The sequence below is a fragment of the Rhinolophus sinicus genome, chromosome 6 (assembly GCF_057876585.1).
Source record: "Rhinolophus sinicus isolate RSI-liver-muscle chromosome 6, RSI-T2T, whole genome shotgun sequence".
Lineage (NCBI taxonomy): Eukaryota > Metazoa > Chordata > Mammalia > Chiroptera > Rhinolophidae > Rhinolophus > Rhinolophus sinicus.
Genome location: NC_142506.1, coordinates 6,641,172 through 6,663,284, shown reverse-complemented (window position 1 = coordinate 6,663,284; position 22,113 = coordinate 6,641,172). Strand labels below are relative to the sequence as shown.

Below are 22,113 nucleotides of genomic sequence, written 5' to 3'. Positions count from 1 at the left end.
TACTCTATGTAATCTGGCTCTTTGACCTACTAGGTTCTAATCCGTGCTTTTTTGGCTTGCTTGTGTGAGTACCTACTTGTTCATTCGTCCGTCCATCCATCTATCCAATATTTATGTGGCAGGCATTGGGCACACACAACTGGACTTCAACAGTGAATAAGCTGGGTCTGTCCTAAAATGTTAAGTTTGTGGTCCTGCAATGCAAACCATCAACCACAGCCTTGTATGAGTGGCTTTGTCTTTAGTTGGCATTGACCATGGAGCTGAAGCCCATGGCTGGGGCAATGTGTGGGGAGGGAGAATAGCTCAGCGTCCCATCGCCGAACTGATTCAGTGAAAACTGGAACCAGGCTCTGAAACTCTACCTACGCTCTGTACTTGGAATACGTAAATCTTGGGAAGATTCTACAAGGCGTGTGTATGGTGGGCATGCCCTAAGGAGGGAGAGATTTTCCTGCTGGCCTTGGAGCGAACGGCTCTGTTGTGAAGGGTCTATGAAAGCCACAAGGCAAGAAACTCTATGGCTTCTAGGACCTGAAAGCAGCCCCCAGCTCACAGCCAGCATGTAAGTGAGACCTCAACCCTACAACCATCATGTGAACTTGGAGGAGAAAGGAACACAGCCCGGCCCACACCTTGAGTGCTGCATTGTGGGACCCCGAGCAGAGGACTCAGGTAAGTTGTGCCCAGACTCCCAACCCACAGTAACTGGGAGACAATAAACACGTATTTTTATAAGCCACTGAGTCAGTGGCTATTTGTTATGCAGCAATAGAAATCGAGTGCAGTGTGTCATGGGAATCTGTGCCACGTGCATCCAGTTTTTACAGAGCGGGATAACCCCCCTCCCCCAACCCCATTCATCAGATAATATCCGGGCTGCACTTGTGTTTGGTCTGTGAGACTCCATTCCTTGAGGGCAGAGCCTGTCTTGTTTCTCTTTGTGCCCCAGTGAGTATCTCAAAGCCTGGAAATGAATAAGTAGCCACAAGTGTTTATAGAATAAAGAAAAACAATCAAAGAGATGAGCAATTGCCCTGTTGTTGGAATAAAAAGCAAAGGATATAAGGTGAGCCTGGAGAGACAGGCCAGAGTAGCATATGAAGCGCTTTGTAGGCCAGGGGAAGAAGATTTAAAAAACTATACAGCTCCATATGATATCTGCATCACCTATATCTGTATATATCCATCTACATCATCTCTGCATATCCATACCTATACCCACATTCATCTCTCTCTATAGCCATATCTATAGGGACAAAGACTGCCCTCTGACGGGGCGGGAAGCTGCTGTCACGGGCTGACGAGAAAGGATGAGGGCTGAACTGGAAAGATGACCGGGGTCCCTCGAGAGAGTCTTCCCGGTGGCCTCAGCAGGATTTGTAACTAACGGGATGCAGAGGCTGAGCAAGAGAGCTTCTGCAGCATCTCAGGGTGGGTGACAGGGTGGACAGTGCGCTGGTCACACACGTCGGAGGATGTGCACGGAACCAGCAGACCACAGTGATAAACTAGGCTGTGGACCTGCTGAGTTTGAGGTCCAAGTGGAAACAGCCAGCAGGCGGCTCAAAATTCAAGTCTAAAGCTTAAGGGAGAGGTGGCAGCGGGAGAGCTCAATCCCGTCCAGCTCTAATAACCTGTGATTCTAGAGCCAGGAGAGGGAGTAATTCAGGTTTAACCAATCACCTAAATGCAGTGTTAGCCTAGTTCCCATCTGCGGGGAGCATGCAGAACCAGCCTGGAGCCAGCAGGGGGCAGCAAATGCACAGCGGATTCCCGCACTTGCAAACGCATCAAAGAATTACAAGCACCAGCAACCTCAGGAATTTACTTTCTGAGATTTGAGAACAATCATTCATTTATAAAGCTAAAATCATTAAGGAAGGTCCTTTACCTAAGAAGGGGAAATGCTCTTTGGTCTCTCGCACATTTCAAGGTGTACTTAAAACATGAATTTGGTTTCAGACAGTGTCAAGGATGGAAGCCAGATAGGGGTGGCTGGACACCGTTTTCCCTTCTCCCCGTTTTGGCTGCCTCGCTCTCTATGCCAGAGCAATTATTATTTTCCTTCTCCTGTTACGTCGGTTTCCTGCTCCGTGGCAGTTTCCTTCATCCCACTTTCCTCTCACTGTCCCGCCTTCCCTGACTGCGTTCTCTCTCCTCCCCACCCTCTCCCTCCCTCCACTCTTCCTTTCTCCCTCTTCCTCCCACTCCTTCCTCTGCTCCCACCGAGTAGTACCTCTGCCTCCCTTCTGCAGGTGTGAGCCAGGGTTCATGGTGGGAGTCTTGGGGACAGCCAAGAGCTACGCTTCTATCTGCACTGTCACGGCTGTCTTTGCAGATGAGGCCAGAGTCAAGGGCCTCAGACCTGCCCTCCAACCAGGTACTTCGCCTTCAGGCTTCCACCCTCCTCCTTCGCCATCTTCCACCCAAGCCAGGGGAACATAGGGTGAAAGGTAACCGACGCAGGAGCAGCCGCTCTGTAGCTACACTTGGTGTCTTAAGTGTAAGGTCCAGGGGGCCAGGACAAACCAGTGCGTCCTGTCCAGGACCATCTGACACTTAACCTGGGTTGGGCAGCAGCCAAGAAGGTGAGGGGCTTTGCACAGGTGACAGTGAGATAGAATCCGCAGTGGCACCTGAAATTCCCCATCACTCTCATCTCCCCCAACCTGGCCTCCCTTTAGAGCTGGGCCCACTGGAAATGTGAGACCAGGCTTCCCAGCCAAATATGCCCTCACAGGCTTCACACGGCGAGACAGAGGACGGGGAAAACCCCAGCATTTGTCTCATAACATCTTTTGCACACGGTTTTCTCTTTTACTCCTGAGAGCCACACTGTGAGGCAGGGGAATTGTCAACATTACGCCGTCTCCCCATTTTACAGGTGCAGAACCAGCTCAGGCAGCAGGGTGACAAAGGGAGTGAGGGGGTAGCACTGCGGGGACCGTGCCCCAAGGCTGAGGGCAGCCACCGGGTGCTGAGTGAGAGGCTGCAGACAACAGGGCAGGTCAGAGCCAGTCGGAGAAGAGGGAGGGTGGATGGCTCTCAATTCAGCTCTGAGAGGTCACTCCCTTCCCTTCTCCTGGACTCCCAGGTTGGGGGAGAAAGCTCACTTCCATTTCTGGGTAGTTCCCTGAGACCCCGCTGGCTCCTGCTCTAACTACAGCTTCTCCTGGGCAGCTTTCAGAGCTCCTGCAGCTCCTAAAGGTCCTAGACCGAGGGAGGAAGGCAGCAGCTGACGCCACTGGACTCTCCTCCTTATGCTCCGTGTCATTAAATAGGGATGTGCAGAAACACCCTCCGTCGCCAGGCGAAGGCAGAACTGAACCCTCTAATAGAGCAGGTGTGACTGACGTCATAGGGAGCCCACCTGTCCTGATCTTAGCCACCATCACCGGTCCTTGCTCTCGAGCACAAGATGAAACGTCAGGACCCTACTACTCCCCATCCAAAATGCCTCAGAAGTAAAACACCTACGGTGTGCTAGGGATTTCCTTATTTCCTAGGAGTCAGCCCAAAGGCCTCTGGGAATCATGGTGCCCAGCACAGGGGATTCGCTGAAGAAGCTGCACAGCTCAGTTCTACTTCCAGCTGTTGTTTACTCGTGGAGGAGCCTGGAGACGGTCCTTCCTCATCCCAGGCCTCACTGGAACACTGGGCTTGACACAGCACAGAGGTCAATACCTCTTAGTTACTGTGGGAGTGAGTTTTAACTGGATGAGTCAGGTCTGTGACTGAGTCCCACCTGGCTGATGGAACGTTTTGCCATTTCTTCAGACCTGGGATTCCTTACTTAGAATGGGCGCATCAACTAGGATTTGGAAGAAGCCCTAGCAAGATGCTGCCTGGGTCCCATGATGCACTGCACCATGATCACCAGTCTGAGTCACCACGTGGCTACCTCTGCAGGTCAGTGTTCTCAGGTCCATCCAGCCTCCAAAAGAAGATCATAGTTATTATTATTATTATTTTTTTTGGTGGGGGGAGGTAGGAAGGATAGAGGCTTCTGCCTGAAGACACAGTTATCGGCTTCTCCAGACCAAGTAGGTCTGTTCCACACTAAGAATATCGTCAGATGAGACATATAACAGCCCCACTAACACTGCCGCCCTCTCCAGTACCCCGTCTTCATGTGACTATCCAAGCACTGGCAGGTCACATTCTTTTCTCCCACCAGGACAGAGACAGGAGCCATTAGCTCTGCACTTCCGGCTTCAGCAGGACGCCTGGGCCAGGCTGAGTGGCAGACATAGTGGGGAATCTGGGAAAAGCACGTGGGGTGCCACAGGCAATCTCTGGCAGATTCCTGTTTTATTCCGCAGAACAAGCCACATCTCCGATACATCCTGAGATGTGAAGGCCAATCTGGCCGCCAACCCCCTCACCCCGCCCAGTGGCATTCATCACGTGTGCTGTGATTCTGATGTGTCAGGACTGTGTAGAGGCTGCAAAGCCTGGGCACCAACAAAGAATTTTTATTCAACTTCTTAAAGCTGCATTCCGGGAGAGGAGATGCCACAAAGTGACGTGAGGTTGTATTATAAGCACCTTCTTCACGTTGCAAGCATCTGCCATAATAACCAGTAGAAAAAGGAAAACAAGCAAAGGTTTTGGAGTCCAGTGGTGGCTAGCGGACTTGAAGATGGCCTCCAGTGATCCTTGCCTCTTGCTGTTCACACACGTGGTAAAGTCCCTCTGCTGAAAGGGACCTGGGACCTGTGTCGCATTTGTGATCGTGTCTGCCGTCTTGCTAGTAGGTTCTCTCTTGCAGGCTTTGGTGAAGCAAGCTGCCATACTGGAGAGGCCCACGTGGTATGGAATGAAACGTGGCCTTCAGCCAACAGCCAGCAAGGAACCGAGATTCAGTCCAACAGCCCTCAAGGAACTGAATTCTCCCAACAACCACAAAAGGGAGCCTGGAGAAGGATCCTTCCTCACTTGTGCCTTCAGATGAGACCACAGCCCTGGCTGACACCTTCCTTGTAGCCTCTGTGTGAAACCTTGTGCACGAGAACCAGGTAAGCTGTGCCTGGATTCCTGACACACAGAAACTGAGATAATGAATGCAAGTTGTGTTAAGCTGCTAAGTTTATGGTAGTTTTTTAATGCAGTAATAAATAACTAATACTAGTTAGCCAGGATCTGAATCTTGGCTCACCACCTGGAAACCAGATGACCTAAGGTTTATTTTTCTGAACCTTAATTTCTCATCTATAATACAGGAGTGACAAATCAAGGAGGTTGTTGCTATCTTATTTTTTATCCCAGTTTTGTGACTAAGAGATTGCACAGAGCAGCAAAAAGCCTCATAACCAAAGACCACTTCTCTAGCGAGGTGTCCATGAAAACGTCCTTGATGGTGTAACATCAGCCAATATCCTCAGCATGCACGGTTTCACAGGTCAGTCTCTGCCTCCCCATCTATTAGAGTATCCAATAGCACAAGGGGAACTGTTTGCAAAGTCAAAAGGCAAAGCTTACAATAGATTCAGGATTTCATGAAGTTGGTGGATATGATGATGGACAGCTGTTCTAAATACAGCAAACCATTAACAAGCGACAATCTTACCAGAACAATTAAAGACAAATCAATTGATACCACAAAGGATTAAAAGTCTCATACCATCCTTCCCCAAGATGTTGAGAAAATAAAACGTGAAGTCATATTGTATTATCATATAATTTTGGCATGGAAAATATACCCCCAAATTAACACTTGATTCAGTCTTTGTTCATTCTAACCATTAGAGCATAGTTGCAATTAGAACCTAAATTTTGTTGACTGTGAGATACAATAAACATATGTTTGTATTTTCATTATTTTTTTGTGATACAGTACTATTAAGGTATTTTTCTTCACTGCTTGGTATGAAGTTTTGGTTCCCATTTTCAGCAGATTCCCCTTGAGTGGATAGTCTGTGGAATAAAGGGACCTTCTAAACCTACCTCATGGGATAGTCATGTGGATTAAAAGAGAACCAAGTGTGTAAACTGCCAGAATTCTGGCAAATAGTAGGCACTCATCAGATGCTAGTTTCTTATCTCTTTCCTTCTCACCTTCTGCTCACAGAAGAGAGTACAAAAAAAAAAAATATGCCCTCAATGGTACAGTTGGCCCTTTGTGGCCCCATCTGTGGATTCAACCAACCACAGATTGAAAATATTTGAAAAAAAAAGCTACATTGTTGCTGACGTGTACTATGTAGTTAGGCCTACAATGGTTACGTCTCTACTTTTGTTTTCTTGTCATTACTCCCTAAATGATATAGCCTAACAACCATTTACACAGCATTTACATCGTATGAGGTATTATAAGTAATCTAGAGATGATTTAAAGTACACAGCAGGATGTGTGTAGATTATATGCAAATACTGTGCCATTTTATGTAAGAGACTTGAGGATCCTTGGATTTTGGTGTCTGCAGAGAGTCCTGGAATCAGTCCCCTGCAGGTATAGATGTATATATCATATCTCTAGAGATATACATATATGTGTGTGTGTGTGTGTGTGTCTTTATATATACATATATAGTCTTTATATACATATATATACATATACGTATATATGTGTATATACAGTCTTTAAAAACTCCATGTTCTTGAAATTAGGCAAGAAAATCATACTGATAAATAAGCACACACAAATCTGTATCTTTATCTTTCATTATGTCCTATCCATGTCAATTTATAGATACACAGGTGTAATGGAAATGCAGGTTTTGACCATCGAAACCAGGAGTTAGCAAACTACGGCCTGAGGGCCAACCAGCCAGCTGCCTGTTTCTGTAAGTAAATTTTCTTATGCCACAGCTACACTCCTTTGTTTATATATCATCTGTGGCTGCTTTTGTGGCCTGAGTAGAGTAGCTGCAACGGAGACCATCTGGCCCAGGAGCCTAAAATATTTACAACCGGCTCTTTAAGAAAAAGTATCCTAACTCCTGACCTCAACTAATAGCCAAGGGCAATTTAACTCAATCAGCATCACTAAAGACGCGTTACATGTCCAATGTAGTACAGAAAAAAAATATTTAAGACTTAAAAGGGACTTCATCTCAAAAACACCTATGTTGAGTTGGATTCCAGAATATTTAACACACAAAAAAAGGAATAAAATAGGGGCATAGCAATGCTTGTGGAGGAAAAGAAATAAAAAATTAGGGAAAATACAAAATATGAATAAAAATTAGTATAGGGCCCGCAGTTTAAGCTTTTTTACTTTCACAGTAAATATGCCTCTGGAAATATCTATTTAAGTTTCATGGTGTGTTACCATGCATTTCTTCTCGTTGATGGTTTTTAAACAAGTCAACAAGTTTGAACTCACTGTTGTTGCCCCAGGAGCATATCTGTGGATGGTACTGTGTTACTTTAAGCTGTGAGAAAAACTGGTCCATGACCTGACCACGGGTCAAGGGGACCTCCAGTCAGGGAACAGCCAGGGCCCTGGGGCCGGACACATGAGGGTCTCAAGTCCAGCCTCATCACTGGGCTTCTGATTCCTCATCTGTAGAGTGGGAATGAATGCCTACCTCCTAAGAGGATTCAATGAGATAAGAGATATAAAATGCTTACAGGCGGGCAGTAGGCACTCAGTACTTGGTACTTTCCTTCCAAGTCTGCTGCTATACATACCCAGTTACAAAATATTTATAATTGGGAGCATAAATTTGGGAATCGGACATGGAATAAGTTAAACTTTTGACTACACTATTTACTGCTGTGTGGCTTTGGGTAAGTAACTTAACCTCTCTGATCCTCCAATCCCTTGCATTCACTGTGGGGATAATTATTCATCTTCACAGAACTGTTGTGAGGACTATGTGTGTCTAAGTTTCTCCATCTGTAAAATGGGGATAATAAAATGCTTAGGCTAATGCTTGATAAATGTTAACATTATTAGTAACATGACTTACTTTTTATTATTCTATGTAACACAGTGCCTGGGAAATTTGTAACTTCTTAATAACTGGAAGCAACTGTCATTATTACAATACATTTGGAATTCATACAACACATATCATCTTTGGGTAACTCTCCCAAGAAATGCTATACTATTTTATTAGCTCTCAACACCATTGTCAGACATTATAACTGTATAAACTAAGAAAGGGAAACTGCCAATTAAGTTATTATAGTCATTGATTGTATGTCATATTCATTCTCATTTTAGAGATGTTAAAAAGGGGAAACTATGCATTTAGCACTGATGAAACAGAGGTAGGTAAAGCTGCCTTATGACCAGGTCTTTTAGGACAAACGCTTTAATGGGACGAGGCGTTAGAACAGGACTCTGGGTGTGTTGGGGGGCTGGAGGCAGATCCTAGGTCCCCAGCACCAGCAGGGCACATGCATGAAAGTGGGGCTCCATGGTTTATTTGGCCCCAGCTTTCTATTTTTATCGGAACTGTTACAGCTCCCAGTTTGAATCGCCACACATTTCACATCTTTCGTTTCACAGGAACGAAAGCTCCCCTATTTTCCTGGAACTAAACTTCCCTAGGCTCCCTGAAGCTAGCAGACAGATGAGAGCCACATGCTGGGAGCTGGGCATCCCAAACAGGCTCCTCAGAGCTACAGGTTTTCCTTCTTTCCTGGATTGACCCTACTAGGCACCCCTACTTATAAGGACCTGGGTTTGAATCTGGATTCTCCTTCTTGTGAGCTATATGACTTCCAGGAAGATACTCCATCTTTCTGAACTTCAGCGCTTCCACTTAAAGAGTTTGAAACGACGATGCAAAGGGCTGCCCACAGACTTGTGATGAGGACCCAATGAGATCAAGTTTGTCAGGTGCCCACCCCGCTCCGCAGCCAGAATGCAGAGAGCCCTTCTGATTCCTCCCATCCCCCACTACAGCTGTGCCCCCTGCCCATCCAGGCATACCTAGTCCTTCAGCAAATGAGTTCCATCCTTTTTCTGAAATAATACCATACATCTGGTCTACCTCTCTCTGTCTCTACACTAACGCCCTAGTCAAGCCACGTCCTTCTCCTGGCTTGCTCCACTGGCCTCCTGATGGTCCCCTACAGCCTTCCACGCTATCCTGGGAAGTCCAGAGCAACATTTCCCCAGCCTCATTTCTGTCACTGCCTACCCTCTCTGCCTCCCTAACCCCTTGCTTCAACTCTACAGAAAGGCTTTTGTTTGGCTCCCCATTTCCTCTCTCACCCTTCTCCTTCTGACCCATCATCACCCCACCTCCACACACACAGAGCCAAGCGTCCCCTGGACAACTTGGTTTATTAGAAAGAGAAGGGTCTTCAGAGGTAGGCACATCTGGGTTCGAATTCTGGATCATATTTCTAGCCATGTACACTTGATCACACTGTCTTGCTTTTAGAAACCCCAGTCTCTCTCTTTATAAAATGAGGCTAACAGGACGCCACTGTAAGCACATACCAGAGGCTGCTGTACCGGTGCAGGTGAGGCTTGAGCGTCAATCAGAGTGAGGAACTTTCAACTCCCTACCCACCACTCCCGATGCCAGGAGTGCACACTCCCACCCATTTAATCAAATTTCAACCGTGTTGACAGGGTTGTATCACCTTACAGAACTTTCCCATGTGCACAGTACACTCCCGGGGAAAAGCATGAAGGTATTTCTTTTACACCCAACTAGGAAAGCTGGTCCTGGAAGGCTGGACAAAATACAAAGCTACACCTTCACTCAGCCCACTCTCATCAGGACCATTTTTATGGACTTTTTCATACTTGCAAGGCCTTGGCACAGGACGCATTGTATTCGAGAGCTGGATGGGGTGGAGGATTCGTGCTCATCATCAAAAGAGATAGAAAGTAAACCTTGAAAACCAGAAGAGAGAAACAGCAGGTGCTTACTTGCCTTTGTTGCAGAAGTCTGCATGATATTATAGGGTCAGAAAAACAAAGGCATCATTGAAAATCCATAAGCCTCAACGGAAAGTCCAGTCAGCTTTGTACACAAAATATTCCTTGTTTCACACTCGGGCTGGTATTGTTGAGGTCTGAATCCATTCTTCCATGGACACCCACTCTGCACTGAAATGAACTTCAAGAGGGCGTTTCATTTAACAAACACTTGCACAGCACCTACAATGCAGTGATACTGTGATTTATAATAAGAAATATATATGTGATCTTTTCCCCTGTTTCTGGCATGGAGCTCCTAAAACCCTTGGAATTTTATAACAGAGGAGAGTCATAAAGGTGTCTTTTGTTATGTTAATGAGGTGACTTTTGGAAAGCACCAGATGGATGGGGGCTGGTTGCCAGGAGAACCAACCATATAATTAGAGGGTTGGAACTTCCAGCCCCACCCCCTTTGCCCCCCCACCTTTGAGGAAGACAAGAGGGGCTGGAGATTGAGTTCAAGCAACAAATGGCCAATGATTTAATCAATCATGCCTCTATAATGAAGCCCCATAAAAACCCAAAAGGATGGGGTTCAGAGAGCTTCCAGGTTGGTGACCACCTGGAAATGTGGGGAGAGTGGTAGCTGGGGGGGCACAGAAGCTCCGTGCCCTTTCCCAACCCCATGTCATGTACATCACTTCTATTTGGCTGTTTCTGAGTTATATTCTGTTATAATAAACTTGTGATCTAGTAAGTCAAATGTGTCTCGGGGAGCCGTTCTAGCAAATGAGTGGAACCAGAGGAGGGGCTTGCTGGAACCTCCACAGTCAGTTGGTCAGCAGCCCAGGTGACAACCTGGACATTCCATGGGTGTCTGAAGTGGGGCTGGCAGGGTAGTCTTGTGGGACCGAGCCCCTAACCTGTGGGATCTGATGCTATCTCCAGGCAGACAGTGTCAGAACAGAGTTACATTGTAGGACACCCAGTTGGTGTCAGAGAATTGTTTGGTCCTGTGAGAAAACCTTCCCACCCCCCATATCAGAATTTGTTGCAGAATTCTTATGTGCACATTTGGAAGCACCTACTGTGTACAAAGCACTCAACGAGAGGCAGTGCACAGTCGTGCAAAGAGCATGCACTTCCGAATCAGACACTGTATCTGACCCTCAGCCCCTTCTGTTCACATTTCTGTGACTCAGATGAAGTGATTTCATTTCTCTTAGCTTCCTTCTTTGAGCATTGGTAATTCCACGGTCCACTTTGCGAGACTGCCCTGGACGGGCAGCAAAGGAGGCCAAGTCCCCGGATACACACTCTGGTAGGTGGGAGGTGTTCCATTGGGGTCCCTAGTAATGTCGCTGTGGCTGCAGGAACTGGGCACAGCACCTGCTTCCAGCAAGGCCAGAGCAGAACCTGTCTAAGTGGCCGTATTTACAGAGGTCCTCAGGTGGAGGGTCACCTCTCTCTCCTCCAGAGGGATGCGAAGTTCCAGCAGAGGCTCCGCAGCCGCCCTTCCCTAGGCCTGCGCGTAGAGGGACTTTGGCCTATGAAGGTGGATGGTGGGAAGGTGATGAAAAATCGTGAGAAGGCTGCATGGATCCCCGTGACCCTGCCCACCTTCTGGAAGGAGAGAGGCCATTTTCTCTCCAGTGTGCCACCTGTCTCTCCCACCGAGGCACCAAGATCTCCTGAGAAGACTTGGGGCTTGTTGTCCAGAGTCTAGAGTCTGGACACAGGTACCCCTTTCCTTCCACCCCAAGTCACCTGTGCTCCCATGCTCTCCCTGCCCTCTACTGCTGCCCTGACCGCCTTTTCTTCTGCAAGTCTCACTGTAGGTCCAAGGGGTTCCAGCTTCGCACTGGTTCCTGGTCACGTTGCACGCCGACAGACTTCTCCATCCTATGCACGTTCAGTCCTCTTGGTTTAAAAGACCCAATTCACAAAAAAAGACATTCTAAAGCAGACAATGGCAACCAAAATAAAAGAACCATCGTATTTAATTTGAAACCTAATGAATCAACTACTTTCATTTTCCCCTGCCTCCTTCCCAGCACAAGGACACAGGACATAGAATTTTTACATATTTGCTTTGTCACGGCATCATGTCCCACATTTTCTTATTAAAGCATAAATGTTCTCCCACTTCGCTGTAAAATATTCAAAAACAATCTCGTTTAATGAAAGATGAGCATTCTGTGACATCAGTGCCCTGAAACATAGACAGCCATTCTCTTGTGGCTAGATATCTAGGTTTAGGTGGCTTCCAATTCTGTTATTACAAATCATGTTGTACGGTAAATATCTTTCTGCGTATAATTTTTCCTTGTTTACGATTAACTCCCCATAATAAATCTCTGGAATATCTGGGCTTTAAATGTATGGAAGGATTCCTGATACATTCTGCCAGACTACTGTTCTAAAGCTTTATAGGACTTGAACCTGTCCCCAGGAACATATGAGGACCCCATTTTCACCCAATTTCACCAGTATTGGCAATTAACATTTGCTAATTGACTTGCTAGTTTAATTAATAGGAATAAAATGGCCCCTGGGGTTTGCATTTTAAAAGGGAATAAAGCTTTGCACCAAAGGACTAAGGTACTTTTTATGGGACCACCAGCGGAGGCACAGAGCTCCTAGGAGAAAAAGGGAGCAAGTCTTCCCAGCAGCTGTGAAATGGCCCCAAGTGGCATTCACCTTCTCCACCCACGTGGTGGCCAAATCAGAGAGCAGCCTTTTCAGCCGCCTTCAGGCTGAAGACAGTGGGAAAACCGTCAGTGTATAATTGGTGTATTACTTACTTTTCTTAGCATGCCTTGGAGACTTTTCACATTCAGATATAAAAATTAGTCTTCTCAGACCCAAACCAAAAGGTGTAAACATCTTATATTTTTCTTACCCCATTAGCACCTCCCTACAAATGGCTTTACTGTTTCTTTTGAGGGCCAAACACCATCACAAAGTAAGATCTGGGTTCCATGCCTGTTTTCCCCTCAGATGTTTTCTTTTTCTCTCCTTTTGGAAATCTCATTAGAATGGAAACATTTAGTGGCTTCAAGTTTCAAAAATGAGAGAGATTAAAAAAAAAAAAAAAAAGAGTGTGTGCCTCATGCTAGCGCTAGCATGATGGAGACACATCTGTTTGCCCAGCTGCTCTTGTCGACACAATAGCCATCACGGCTGATTGTTTTTCGCAATTTCCTAGCCTCCCTATGCTCCATGTTTATCTTTAAATGCTCCTGGAAATTTTATAGTCACTCACTCCATCCTTCATCCAATACACATTTACTGAGCAATTACTCTGTACTGAGAGCCCTTTGTCAAGGTACAGAGGACCCAAGACTCAGTTCTGCTCCCAAGATACTTTGCCTCATAAAGAAACCAATGATTCCAGTGGAGAGCGCCCAGCATTTAGGTAGACATGGCAGAGATGGTCAAGAGCAACTTACTCAGCTCACAGGGCTTATCGGCTCTTAGTTATAATTCCAAAAATGCACAGAATCCTGGGGCTCAGAGACCCCTTTCCTCTCACCTACTTCTAAAGTCAGTCACTCAGGGGAAAAAATGCAAGATCATTCACTGGCCACGGGTATTCGGAGTTACCTCAAGTTTGGGCTCCCCTGGCTCTATTGTCCCCACTCCTAGCACCAGTGTCAAACTTAGTGAATCGAGACACCAGATTTATCTGGGGGGAAGGGGCTGAGAAAGTGAGGCACAGGTTGCATGTGTTTTGATATGTAGGAAAAGAGGGATGGGGGAGGGAGGAAATACTAGGGTCAGGAAATCAGATTAAGTCTTGCCACCAACTACCTGGGCGGTCTTGGGCAAGTTGACTCTGTGTCTCAGTTTCCTCAGTTGCAAAATGGGTCTAACCATTTTGGAAGATGGCACCAGCCATCTTCTCCAAGTGCTCTGACAAATGCTGCTGGACTGGAAAAAGAAAAAGCAGAGAGGGATGGTGAGAGGTCAGAGAATGAGGAGGACACTTCACAGAGAGGTCAGAGAGTGACTGATGAGTGACGCAGACAGGGCCAATGAATGTGAAACCCTACTGCCTTTCACCCTCACAAGGAATGGGGCCTGACAGAATTACTCCCATGTGTCTCACAGCCGAAACACCCACAAGGGGCCCATCTCTGTGCCCACACAGGTACATGGTTCCCCAGGAAGGGCCTGCCTCCTCCTGCTCATCACCATTCCCCCATAATTGAACCCCACAATTGAAGGCCTGTTCTGAGCTATACTCTGTCCTGTCCGCCTTCTCTCCAACAGCCTGAAGCCCAGAATGTTCCCTCCTAGACCCCGAAGCAAATAAGTCACAAACTTGTTCTGGTCTCCAGAAGGGAAAGCCACGGAATGAACCTGAGCTGAAGACCTACTATGCGCTGGGCAATGTGCTAGAGCAGTGCACGCGTGCTCTCTTGACTTTCCTACCCGGTCCCCTAAATCTCTCTTTCACAATCATGTTCTTTAAATCCGGCCTCCTAGGACAGACCTTCAAGTGTCTTTGCCATCCCGATCATTCTCGTTTGGACACGTGCTACTCTCCTTGTACACTTACTAAGTGGTCCTTGGATCTACGCACAGGGCTGCTCTTATGTAACGTGAAAGGCCCCCCATCTGTATGTCCAGGCACGGTCCCTTTTAGAAGAAGACTCTTCTTGTGTGAAGACTCACTCTGGGTACCTTCTCAGGCTTTCGTCTTCAGGCTGCAGACCACGTGCTCCTCCTGGAGACAAGTCCTCCTCTCCTCACTCTGCTCGTCTCCACCGATGTCACCACCCATCCCCCTGGGCTGTGATGCTGGCCTTTCCCTACCTAGGTACGAACTACCTGGGGTAACGCCCTCCAGGTGAGCCCGCCCTGGCCTGCTCCTGTCCATACACAGCCCCACAGGCAGCCACCGCCCAACTGCCTGGTGCTGCAGACAGTGGTGGCCTGCTCGGACAGCCTCTGAAGTCACTGGGCCCCCTGGGGGCACGTGCATGGCACTGCTGACTTTTCAAAGTGAAGTGATGGCAAACCGAAACACAGCCTTCTTCTCATGTGTGTCATGAAATCATGAATCATGTATCAGTGCTTGTGTAACTGACCTCTGGCTGGGCCTACACACAGGCCTTCACGTGAACCTTTGTCCGATTTCATCTCCTTAGACCCAGCCTGGCTCTCTCGCCATTGCCGCCATTTTAGAAACTCAGTGCTGCCGCCGGACCATTAACTGTCCCTTCCAGCCTTCCCATCTGAACGTCTGATCGTCCTCCAAGGGGCTCCATGGTCTCCACTGATGAAGCAGCGACTCCCCTCCACACCTTCCCATGACTTCCCCCTCTTCCTACCCAACCCCTGCCCAGGGGGAAGAAGGATTCCAGCTTAGGTTTCCCACTCCCCTCCGCCCCTCCCCCAGCCCCAGTCCATCTCCCAGAAAGACGGGCTGGCAAGCCACTGCCAGTTTGCCAGTTTGGCAGAACTGGCCTTTCCATCTTTCTCTCTCTGAGAGCAGCTGCTGGTAATGCGCCAGGATCAGGGCTCAAACCAACACCACTTACACTCAGCCCCTGCAAGGCGCATATCATCCATCCCCTTCACCCTGAGATGGCGGTAGAGCTTGGCCTTGGTCTCTGCCTTACTCAGGCACAGGCCTCAGGCTCAGAGGATGTGGAGAGAGCTTTCCGAGTAGACCCATCTGAAGGCCAGCCACTGATGTGGGAGGCCATTGCAAGCTCTGGTTTGAAAACCATCCTCACCACGGTAATGAAGACCCCAGATCCATTTATCAAGGTCCCCATGACCTCACGGGGCTCTAATGGGAACAGAGTGATCAATGCTTCTTGGACGCTGAGGTATGGGGCTGCATGGGAAATGTGTCATGAGGAAAGCATTTCAAACCGGATTTTTTTTCTCTTTGTCTTTAGAGATGAGGACGCTAAGTTTTCTCCTTGAAAAGAGGGCAAGGGAAAAAAAAGAAAAAGAAAACCAGACACAGAGAAGGAAAATACGCAGAATGACTCAGAACTAAGGAGTCTAGCTAATGCCTTGTACGTAGGTACACGTGTCTTCACTATAAAGATAAAGCAAGGTGCGCAGGGAGAGGTCTCCAGACCCCTCTATTGTCCCAAGGACTGGGGCTAGAGACCTGAGTTCTAGTCCTGGCTCTGCCCCCAGCTACCTGGGTGGCCCAGGGCAAGTCACTTTACCTGTCTGAATTGTAATTTCCTCCTAGGAACTAGATAATTTCTTTAGATCCTTTCCAGCTCTAATACTAATACAAAGACCACGATTTATGTAATAGATGTGCTCCTGAAAATATGTGGGTAAACTTTTTACCCCACAACAGAAGTAGATTTTAAATAAACCAGGCTAATACTTCTTTCTCTTTTTCCCTTTTCTCCCTCCCTCCCTCCTTTCTTCCCTGTCTGCTTTACATCCTTCTTTTAGAAGCAGAATCCTTTCTTCAAGAACAACCTTATGCAGAAGTCAAATAACCATAACAGGAAAAACGGGCGGTGGCTTTATGGGAGGGATGATACCTGTTCGCCTCCCACTTCCCCTCTCCTTACTCCCTCCTTCCACACACACAAGCAGTCACACCATTTGTGAAGCACTGAATTAGACTATTTCCTTATTTGAAAGAGTCTTTGTTTTGATGAATGTTCTACCTGGAAAAACAAAATGGACTCTGTCAAATGTGGGCTAACAAAATACTTTCATGCCATTTTCTGGTTTGCTTTTCTCTAGAAACCCACCAGGCTGGGTGATTTGAGCCATGCCACAGGTGAGGAGACTTGGGCCTAGATGGATGACACGTGGGACGTGTCATTCTTGATCACCTGGGGGCAGTGTCTAGGGCACAGCCAGTGCTCGGGGAATAGATGTTGAATGAATGGCAGAGGAGTTGCTGACCCCCCTCAGTCAATCCCTGCCCAGGCCGAGAGGCTCCAAGTGCTTTTCACCTCTGCTGGTTCAGAGGCACTGAGAGTCTCGTGAAACATAAGACCGGTTCCAAATATCACCCTATAAGTTTGGATTGTCGGTGGGGCATGGCTATCCCCACTCTCACCCCCAAACAACAGCGACATAGAATCTAATGGGCTGTACCATCATTTATAGCAGAGGGAAATAAATCGCTATCCTAATTTCTTCTCTTTGTAAAGATGATTAAGGAAAAAAAGAGAAAGACAGGTATTCCAAAGCCTTGAGCAGGTCTGTTTTGCCCTGAAAGATTGTGCTTGTGCTTTGCCCAGGTGCCCTAGCCAAGGATCTTTAACTGTTCCCCAAACTTCTGCCTCCCATGAGCTTTACCTCCTATTCTGCTTTGGAGGAAGTAGCCCCTGGGCTGCTGCAACTGTTTTATTGGTGATCAGGAGCACAGGGCAGGAAGTGCCTGCTAGGCGGGGGTGGAGCTTAGCCAATGACTGATGGGTGGGGTGGGCTAGGTGAAGGCTCTGCTTCCTGTCTGGAGTCAGGACAGCTCTGAGCTGTAACCCAAAGGCTAGAGCTCTCTGTGGGATAAGGTGGAAGCTACCCTCTATGGGACTTTGCTGAAATTGTCCCTTGGTTTATATTCTGTACCTTAGAGTTGGGTTTGGGGGAACCTGATATAAGATAAAGAGGCGACTTGGAACTGAGGGTCCATCATTCAGTAAATGTAATGATTCTGAGAATATGCAAAAAAAACATAAATAGCCACATTTCTCTGTATAATGAACTCCTCTGATGATCCATGGAGAGGAGTTGCATTTCGTGGAAGAGTTGTAGAGGCCAGAGAAAGGGAAAATGGGGAAGAGAAAAGAGGGCCGAACCACATGGGAATGTAAAACGATGACAACAACAAAAATAGCAATAACATAACACAACCTGCAATAGCCTTGAAGCTCAGGAAAGTTTGCTCCTTGCCCAACTGCCTGATGGACGTGACATTCTGAGGGACGTCAGGGGAACAGGTCGTGTTCTAGTTCTGGGACGTCACCTGCATCAGTGAGGAAGCGCTGCTCCCGTCACAGGATGGTATCTGTGCAGGACTTCTCGGCTAAAGGACAACAGGCAAACGTGTCCATGCTCCAGCCCGGTCCATGAGGAGCAGGCTCCCACCAGTGGTGCCAACAGGCTGGAACCAATTCCACTTGGCTCCCAAGGGACAGGGAACTCCTGTTGACATCTAGGGTTCACGATTTTAATTGCAAAGACCCCAGTGGAAGGGATAAGTACACACACAGCTCTTAACATGCACGCAAGAAAGTGAAAAGTGCCACTCAAGGCATGCAAACAGAGTGATTGTGGAGCTTCTTGGAGGGAGAATATAGATTCCATCATTTGGTTATTTGCATCTTAGGAAATGCTTATTAGCTCACAGTCCTCTAGACAGCACAGAGAGGGAAGACTGAGAGCGGGAGAGGGTGTTACTCCAGAGCAGGCAGGTGTCAAACGGAAAGAAACAGTGGTGTGCTGGAGCCAGTTCTCAGGACTCCCGAGAGCTGACTGTTAGACCCTCAGGAAATTTTCAGGCCACAGTTAAACACAGCTGGTATTAAAAAACAAATTACATAAACTGACAATAAAATAAATTATATTAAAAACAAAGGTGAGAAAGGCTCAAAACGCATCACTATCTAATTATTTTGCATTTCACTGTTCTCTATGCCCTTGAGGTTACGTCTTTGGTTATTTGTACAGTAGAAATATAATGGTGCATATTTCTTTCCTGTGTTCAGTGGTGTCACGCTGGTAGTTTGAAATTGACCATGGTGGGATTATTTACACCACAGAAATCAGCGCACACTGCAATTTGGGGTTCTTCCTTTCCCCTGCTCAGAGCTGGTTATTAATCATTTACCAGCACACCACTGGAGCAGAATTCTAAAAGAATGTGCAGGGAGTATGCAGAGGAAATGAATGACTTCATCCAACACACCTTATTAATCACCTACTATGTGCAATGTACATGTAGTCACAACTTCTTCGTGGCTGGCTGTATGTACCTCAGTCAAAACTGAGTGAATGAGCCAATTGGGGCAGAAGTCCATGTAAAACACTGGATGTCCCAACGATCGGGCATCTTCAATAAGTGCGTTTTGATGACTATCCAGCTCATGTACAACAATGGCTCCAACTAATGGCTGATGAAGAGCTGCCAAGGAGGGGTCTGGAGAGGCTTGCTTCAATAAATAGATAAGGATCATTTAAAAGCAGCCCATTAAGGGTTTGCATGCAAATGGCTCTTTGAGAAACAGTTTGTTCTCCTAAGGAGGTTAAATATTTTCAGTCTTGTTTGTGTTATTAATTTGCTTAGCCAAGTGTGTGGTTCTTGATGCCTTTTGAGTAGGGGATGCAAAGACCTTGCAAACTGGGCCTTACCCTTGAAACCTAGATGAGGGAAGTTTTATGTATCCCATCAAAATGACCACAGACTTTGCGGGTATCCCAAGGAGAATATATCTCTGCCCCATTCAGGTCAGGGAGCCCTGGTATAACCTACAGGATGGGGAATGAAACTGAAAAATGAATAAACACGAGGCGTGCTGCACCTGGGAAGCACCTAGCACAGGTGTAACCCATAGGATGGGGCACATAATACGAAAAGGAACAAACCCAGCCATGGGCATCCCTAGTATCTGAAACAGTACCTGGCACATGCTGGGTGCCCGGCAAATTTGGTTAAATAAATGAATGCCCCTATGCCATCATTTTAACCACAGTTTTGACCAAAAAGGGTCTTCGAATTATGGTAGACGAAAAACAGCCATAGAAGAAAAGGAGGGAGGAAGGGGGATTCATAAAAAGAGTTAGATACTTTTCATACTATAGCTCATTGAATCCTAACAAACATCTGGAAGCTTTTATTTTCCCATTTTTACATGTGATAAAAACTAAGGTTAACCAGCCTACCCAGCCTCCCACAGGTAGGAAGGGCAGAGGGCGGTCAAAATCTGGTCTGTTTCAATTCAAAATCCATGAACCACGAAATAGTGACAATCTTCCTGGAAATAGTCAATTTCAAAAGAAAATCTTTCTCCACCCTCCGGAAAGTATGCATTTCCCTTCCTGGAGAGGACAGAATATTGAAAAGTGACAACTCACACCAGAAACACAATGGTGGCCCAGCAACCCCTCCTCACTTCCTTTCCTCTTTCCTTGACCACAGTGTGTGTTTGTGTGTGTGTGTGTGTGTGTGTGTGTGTGTGTGATTGTTGATCTTTATTTTCTTGAACACTGACTTTTCCTTCATAGTGATCTTGGTTCTAAACTCTACTTGCAGCACCTCTGTCCCACAAAACTCTCTGTAAGGTAACATGGCCTCCACAGGGTGGATGAGAGAAGTCAGAAGAGGAAAGCGATTGGGCCAAGCTCAGTGCCAGCAAATGGAATATCTGGGAATCTAGCACAGACTTATCTGTCTCAAAGCAATTTTCCTCGAACAGTTTTCTGGAACTGCAATGTACACAGCAATCACGTGGGAACCTTACAAAACGCAGATTTGATTTGGCAGCTCTGGGGTGGGGCCTGACAAGTTGCCAACTGATGCCAAGGTCCCAGGTTGCATTTGATGAGCAGGTCCCTGCAAATTCTGCCTTATTCACGTCCAGGTCAACTGATTTGTTAGTTTCCTAGAACTCATCCCATTTAACCTCATTTAATGCGGGGTCAGTTCTCACTTCATCCTCTTGGTGAAGTCTCCTGCTCACCAATCATACCGGGGACCTGACAGGGCCAGGAGGGCGGCCGTCTGTCCCCACTGGAGTCTGGCTGTCTGTCTTCCCCTACCTCCTCTCTGTTGCTGGGCCAGCCTGCCCACACACAGCAACTACCGCTATGAATAAATGGTCTCCGAGCCTGTAGCCTCATGAATCAAGTTTTCATAAAACAGTCATTGTGAGCTTTAAAAACGTAAATCTAAGGCTGTCACTCTGGTTCTCAGACTCCTTAGAAAGGGGATGGGACCGAGCCCCTTGCCCTGCACCAAATCCACCGGAGTTTTTATCTGCTGTGGACAGGGTTGCTCAACCCAAGGTTTAATTTAAAAGAAAGTAAAAGGTTTTGCTGCTAAAGAAAAGGAAGACTATCTCTGACCAACCCAATCTATTTCTTCCGTTTTACAGATGAGGAAAACGTGTCCCAGGAGGCCCAATGCCATTCACGAGGCGCCCAGGAAGGTAACTGTGGAACTAGCGTACATCCCAAGACCCTGCCAATGTTTTCTTTGGTTTCTGCTTACCTCTCCACTGCACCTCGCTCTTCCTCACAGACCACCTTCTTTCCATTTCCTCTCAGTATTGTTTTCCTAAGATCCACTAAGTGAGTTCCTTCATTGGCTGAGAGTAAAATACTCACGCCTGCATATTTCTTCAAATCTGCCCCCTGCAATTCCAAGCATGAAGCAAAGCAGAAAGACGTGCAGACTCTGGGTTTGTTTTCATAAGCAGCCGTCGCGGACTAGACTGATTGCTTGGCCAGGAGATCCTAAGCTCGGGGACAGTTAGGACCAAATACGCAACAGTGACCACAGCCACCACTTTAGAATCTTTAAAAGCTTTTCTGAGGTACCATGGCCCAGGAAAACTGAAGCTCTTTCAGCTTCAATAAAGTGAAGCAAAAGCTGATAGAAATGAGTACTTCCGGCCCCGGAGCTGATGGACATTTCCCCCTAAAGTACTATACTTTTTAAAAATATCAAGAATATTTTGTGATGAGGGAAATCCTTCCTTTAATCACAAAGTTCACCCAAAAAGCTTCTGTTTTCCAATTTCATACAAGCAAACAAGGATCCCTAAAATTGGTGAATTGCCACATCAGCCTATTGCTCTCAAAACCATCCAGGACAAGAAGCTGAAAAGCATATTCACAGTGGCTTCACAAATAATATTCCTGGAGTGAATGCGTATGTAGTGAAGCCTACTGTTGGCAGGAAAAACAAGTACTCGGCATATAATTGCTTGCTAAGTTAAATGGTCTACTTAAGTCCAGAGGAGAGCGGGGGGTGGGCTGAAAGCAAGGGAAGGTACTCGAATTAGGCTCTGGGTTGATGGTAAAGAGAAGACCCCCCCCCCCCCCCAACAGGAGCAAAGTCTGGAGGTGGAGAGGTATGTCTCCTGCACTCGATACAGAAAGAGGGCATCCTGCCGGAGGAGAAAACCAAGAGCCACGAGGATAGCTTCAGATCTGAGCCAAGAACTCGAATGTCTTGTGCAGTCAGCCACGGAAGGCTTAGGGCAGCGTCTTTCACACGGTGTGGGACGTACACGCGGGTGGTATATGAGGGAACGTTTAGTAGGGTTAAGATT

At 46.9% G+C, this 22,113-nt stretch overlaps 1 protein-coding gene across 2 annotated transcripts in view; it reads right to left on the bottom strand.

Annotated features, from left to right (window-relative positions):
- The window catches only part of KCNQ3 (potassium voltage-gated channel subfamily Q member 3), a 223,170-nt gene that overhangs the window by 42,457 nt on the left and 158,600 nt on the right, over positions 1-22,113 (bottom strand). The window lies entirely within an intron of this gene.